Source organism: Triticum dicoccoides, chromosome 5B (genome assembly GCF_002162155.2).
Source record: "Triticum dicoccoides isolate Atlit2015 ecotype Zavitan chromosome 5B, WEW_v2.0, whole genome shotgun sequence".
Classification (NCBI taxonomy): Eukaryota; Viridiplantae; Streptophyta; class Magnoliopsida; order Poales; family Poaceae; genus Triticum; species Triticum dicoccoides.
In genome coordinates this window covers 15,457,928-15,464,174 of record NC_041389.1, presented here as the reverse complement: position 1 = coordinate 15,464,174, position 6,247 = coordinate 15,457,928, and the positions used below count along the sequence as shown (strand labels likewise).

At 43.7% G+C, this 6,247-nt stretch overlaps 1 long non-coding RNA gene across 1 annotated transcript; it reads left to right on the top strand.

Moving 5' to 3' along the window:
- Positions 1-1,816: 1,816 nt before the first annotated feature.
- Positions 1,817-2,862, top strand: LOC119305022. Its single transcript, XR_005148517.1, has 3 exons — positions 1,817-1,905; positions 2,284-2,361; positions 2,672-2,862. It is a non-coding gene; the product is annotated as an uncharacterized LOC119305022 (long non-coding RNA).
- The last annotated feature ends 3,385 nt before the right edge of the window (positions 2,863-6,247 follow it).

Sequence of the window (6,247 nt, the reverse complement as noted above, 5' to 3'; positions counted from 1 at the left end):
TAGGGCCCCGTGCTTTTCTAATCCAGGGGTCACTTCTGACCTGGCTAAGGTAGGAAACATTAATCATGTTTTCATTTTTTGTATATATTTCTGTGATTGCTGGAGGTAAGGCAAAGAGTTGTTGTAGACATGAAATTTGTGAAGTTTGTAATGACTAGATTTCAGCAACGGTCACGGTTACAAAATTTCATCTTGGTCACTTCATATGCTTAACTTTTTTTTAGATAATGGAAGATTGTTTTTCCGTCCTCTGCATCGTTCCACCTGAACATGTTTTTGCTTTTGCCTGATCTTGGATCCTACTAATTTGTTATACAACCTTGTTTCTTTTGTGCTAACTCTTCATATCAAAATCCTTTTACGTACTATGCAGTTCTGCTTTATCTGCACTGTAACCCAACCTGTCTTCCTTCCAGTTACAGCTGCTATCTCTGTTTGTCTCGTGCATATTTTGAAGTACATTTTTTTGGTTGATTACAACTATGTACCATTCTTTCACTATTTCAGAGAAGATCAGAAGAACATTTTGGGATACGATGGAAGGGAGTTAGTTCCCTATCTGAAACTGTTTAACGTCCTCCATCTCATCAGACTAATAAACGGAGGTATGACTCAAATTTGCATCTATGAAAAGGTAAGAAATTAAGGCCAGCGAGATGGCAGTAGATTGGCATGTTTACAGAAAAAACAAATAGCCATGCAAGTTTGAAAGAACATCTTTTTACTATTCCTTGCTATATGCATATTTCCCATCTTCTTCCTTCAGAATCAAATGTGCCTACTAAAGGATAAGAAATGAAGGCTGCAATCTAAGAATACTTTTATTTGCCATTCTGAATTTCTATCACAGCACAGAGGAATGAGGAATGGATACATGAGGCATGGCGTAAGCGTAGGGGTCAGCCAGGGCACGACGCAAGAGTCTACCCATCTCCTCTCAAAGTTAGTTCTTGCTGCACACTCTTTATTCAGAGATGCTCTGAATTATAACTCCCCATTGGCATATCTGTAGTTCCATGCTATACATCCCCCAAATGACCAAATTAAGTTCAGGGGCATGTCTTTTTTATATATGCTTGACTTAACTGGAGCTTAAATTTTTCATTTGTTTAATTACCAATCTGATTTATTCTTGACTCTTGATTGCAGCCGCTGGAACTGAGGGATATTAACACGCGTAACAAAATAGTTGAAAGATTTCGTACCGACGAGGCTCTTGAGACTACAAACATTTCTTCACTCCTTATACGAAAGGATTCTAGGACTAAGTTATAGGATTTTATATTTTAGTCGGATTTTCCTTCTGTTAATATGTGCTCCTGTGCAATTTTTCATAGGCTTCTCTTTCCTTTTTCTGGTTACGATTTACAAAGCTGAGCAATAGTTTCTCTACTAATATAGCTTGCGTGAAAAACATCCATCTTTAGGATGCTTTTGTGGCATGTGTAACTGCCTCACATTAGCCTATGCTTCTATCCGAGTTGTTTACTACTAAGACCATAATGGATCATTCTTTTTAACTGGTATATAAGTGTTGATGGAAAATGATATGTCTTATTTTTTGCCTGGTAAATTTTAATTGGCGCATGCAATCCATGCTTCCCAGTCTTTGGTGACAATGTTGTCAGGCCTAAAAATAGAAGTTTTCGATTTCCTTTCTCTGGTTTTTAGTTGGTTAGATGTTAATGCGTGGAAATGTATATGCTGAATTTTTTCCTGTTTTAATAAATTGCTAATATGTGGATCTTGTCTACTTTGCATGGACTATAGTATATATTCACAGACTTTGTCTGCTTGCTTCAAAACTAAAATGCGACTTTTACTTGCCTATTACCAAAGAAGATTTCATGCATGCCACATCAAGTCGCCATAGATGCCTCCAAGTGAAATTTCAGCGACGACAAGGTATATTTTCCCCAACACCTGATCTTCTTTAATCAGACCACCGTTCATTATTGCGTATAGGCTTCTTACTCTGTGCCTAAATAAGCGATTGGTATCCACATGTTTGTTTCCATGTGTTCTACTGTCTTTCTGGTCCTTGAAGCATAGTATGTTCATGTGTGCGACTACAGTTCCAGCGAGTTGGAAGTCCTGTTGTTCTCAAAGTTTGCATCATATGCCCTTTAGAGAAATCTTTATTGAACATTTTAATTTTCCTCATACATGCTTATCATTTGGCATCATGTTATTTTGTGACACAGTAACTGAATATGCACACAGGAGGATCACTCTGGATGTGTAGGAGGTATGAAGTAATAGCCATATTTTTTTCTCTTGTAGATTTGGCATCATATTGCCCAGTAACTGAATATGCACGCAGGAGGATCACTCTGGATGATGGAAAATGCATTATCCGTGGTAAGAAGCTAACAGTGTCGCCCCATTTATACCACATTTAGGTATTAAATAGATGTCCGCATTCATGGGTACATAGATGAGCTGAGCTACTATTTTCTTGTTTGGGAATGAGGTAACACTATACAAACAGCATGTTGACACTCTGAACAGCTTAATACTAGACGGAAACAGAATTTCTCTTCCTACTATGTCTATACCATGAACAAGATGTTCGCAACAAGTGGTCAACAAATGGTATTCCGTTCCTGTCTTTTCTCCTTTTTATGAATCTTCATAGCTGCATCTTAACCATGCTAAATATGTACTGCAGTACTTTTCCACTCACTTCACACAAGAATATCTCAAGGGGCACATGCATGAAGAGCATACTAATTTGCTGATCAAAGCTGGAAACAGACCTGCCATCGTCATTGCTCGGCTTATCATACAATCACAAGAAGCTGGACTCAGTTCTTTGACATCGCAAATATGAAAGGAGGAGTGCCATGTGCATTTGCCTTTGAGGAATTGCCGGGAGAACTCATATCATCGTGCACTCCCTTTGATAGCGTCATGAGCAACCACTGCCATCATCTCATAATATAGCTCAGGTGTGACACTCCAAAATTTTTATTTGGTTTTTATCAAAAACTTTGTGGTTTTGAGGAGAGACCTTTTAAATTTTTTCTTTTTCAGAAAAACCTTCCTCTTAAAAACCTCCTTTTTGCCTTGGCAGGGATTTTATTTCTTTCAAAATTTGGTGGTTGATCTTTTGCAAACTCCTTCTCTGTTAGTTCCCTCTAAATTTTTTTAATTTTTTTGGGAGTTTTAATTTGTTTTATTTTTAAGTGAAGCTCTATGAAAATTTGGGATTTTCTTATCTTTGAAGCCACCCTTGGCTTTGTATTTTTGCCCATGAGATAAAACCCCTCCAAAACCTCCCCTCCCCCTTGTGATCAACCTAAATTCTCTGTAACAACTAATCCAAACTGGTTTTGGATTTTATTCTAATTATTTTTCCCCATCAATTCAATTCTGAAAATAATTTGGAGCCTGAGGGATTTTCAAAGCAAGTACACTTTTTCATTTGAGTTTTGACCTCAAACCAATTCTCCTGGATTGTCCTTTGAACCCACAACCCAGAACCATCTTGATCCACTCCTCCTCTTTTCAAAGTTTTCAAAATACAGTCTCTGCAAGTTTGGACCAGATTTGCCAAATTTGGTGAAATTCATATCCACACTGCTCCAAAAATTCCACCAAAAATCATGCAGCCTACTTGAGCAAGGAGAAGCCACTCCATCAAAAATCAGCTCAAGGAAAAATCACCAGAGGCCAATTTCATTCGGTCGAACACCTTGTGGGCACTGTTACTGTTCAAAGTTCAGAAAATTCAATTTCAGTGTCATCTTCCGTCCGTCAGTTTCAGTCACGCGGCCACAGTGCCCTTGGCACGTTCCTCGCCGCCTCTTTCTCTTGTCCGAAGCTGCACACGCGTGCGTGCAGCCTTCCTGGCATCGGTAGCACGCTGGCTCGCCCTCGCCGGCGTCTTCTGCGGCGTCGGGACCTCCCGTGGCGGCCGACAGGAGGCACACCACGGCAGAACGCCGTTCCGCGCCGCCCATCGCTCCCTGGCTCTCCGCGTGGCCTCATGCACGCCAGCGCATGCCCTAGCATAGCCACCGTGGCCGGCAAGCACGGAACGCGCTCTCCGCCGCCGACGGGCCTGCGCCATCACCGTTCCGTCGAGCTCACCCTTAACACCCAAACTCCGGCCAGTTTAACACCAAAACGGACCCATTGAACCTCTGTGATGATGCTCGACCCCCTAACCACCCCGACCGAGCACTGCGCCACCGTAATCGCTCGCCGGTGATCCTCGTTCACGGCAACCGCCTCGGACCGCCTATATAAACGGGTCCCGAGCTCACTCTCGTGCACGCAGCACCTCCACTACTCACCAACACCCCGCCAGGCCACTAGGGGGGACCTCGAGGAGGTCTTCTCCCCCAGCTCCGGCCGCCTCGCCCCGCCTTGGCCTCCAGCCCGATTCGTTCTGGTGAGGCCATCTCCGGCGCTCAAACCCCGTTCGTTACCCTCTCTAGCTGCCAGGAGCATAACCCCCTCTTCAATTTAACCTTTGCAGCCCTCTCCGACGAGCCCCTCGACCACCCGAGCTGCCGTCCGCCGGAGCAAAGCTCGCCGTCGACGTGGTGCTCGCCGACCGACTCCACCACCATCAACTGACGCGGAAGGGTACCCTGAGCACGGAGGTACTCTCCTATCTCTCTGCCTCGCCGTGGATCGCCGCCGGCGACCACCGCGGCTCTCGGGCGCCGGCGAACTCTGCCGCCCCGTTTGAACATTTGAACCTGACGGGTGGGACCCCACCGTCAGCCTCTATGCTCTCTCTTTTGAATCGTTTTCTGGAAGCGCCTTCGGGCAGAATGCGTTTTCTCTTCGGGCTGGCGTAGTCGCTACCGAAGCGTTTTCTGTTTTTATAAACTAGCCCCTAGAAATCTTCTGTTTCATTACAGATTAGTCCCTGGACAAAAACCCTTATAACTTTTAATCAGAAAAGTATTTTTGATTGATTCTTTTTCTGTTCTCTTTAAAATTTTGTCTAGTTTTTTATCAGATTTATTTGAAAAATATTTGGTTTACCTTCTGTGCACTCCTTGGTATTTACGTTAGCACATGTATTTTCTTTAAACCGTAGATACCGAAGGAGGTGACGGAGCCGCGAACTTCACCGAGCTAGGCTCCGACTACTCTGAACCAGGCAAGCATGTTTGAACTTTTGATATGATGAGTGTCTTGGCATGTTTTGCATTTAGTTAGTTTCATGGCATGTTGGTGAGCATACCGATGAACGTTATTTTATGTGACAATAAGGTGAGTGAGTTCGATGAACCATACGTGGATGAATGTGAATATGAATGGCCATGTGTTGGCATGAGAATGGGTACGGTGGCAGTGTTGTAGCATGCTAGTCGTACGCCAGACCATGTGACTTCAGTGTCAAACCATATCGGTCCAGTACCTATCATTTCCTTCCTTGTACTACCACATGTTTTCCGCAAGGAATATGGTTTAGTAAGTTGCAAACCACTTTCATGGTACACACCAAAGAGGAGAGGCCGTGATGATGGTTCCATGGCCCTGGATTAAAGCCAGTCATCCGGTCAGGGGGCATGGGTGTTTCCGGTTGGGACCGAGAGGGGGGCACCCCTTAGAGCGCGCGTATATAAATTTGATCCCATGCTATTCGAGATTGTGATCTCCCCGTCTCAAAAGTTTTTCTTGGACGATGACTAGGGTGATTCCTAGCATCGAGAGGTAGGATGGGTGTGTACCGGTTAGCTGTGTTTTCCTCTGAAATACCGTAAACGGAACTAGTCCTTCGTGACTACGGAAATCCGTTGGCTGTGGGAAAAATTTTGTACAAACTCTGCAGAGTCATATATTCCTCCAAATCATCTATTCCATGTCAAGTTTCGTTCCTTCTTATCCTAATCAATTGTCAGCTTTGGTGACAGAGACTCCGGTGAATCGCATGAGTGCTAAGTCCGGTTGAATGATTATCCCTGTGGATGGACTAACCCGTTTATTCTCATGGATTGAATGTTTATTATGAGTATTATTTATTGGTGAATTTAAAGCCCTTTCTGCGATGTCGCTCAGACGTCCGACTGTGGCATTTCTTTTAAAGCCCTTTCTGCGATGTCGCTCAGACGTCCGACTGTGGCATTTCTTCTAAAGCCCTTTCTGCGATGTTGCTCAGACGTCCGACTGTGGCATTTCTTCTAAAGCCCTTTCTGCGATGTCGCTCAGACGTCCGACCGTGGCATTTCTTTTAAAGCCCTTTATGTGGTGTCGCTAAGATGCCCGACTGTGACATCATTTC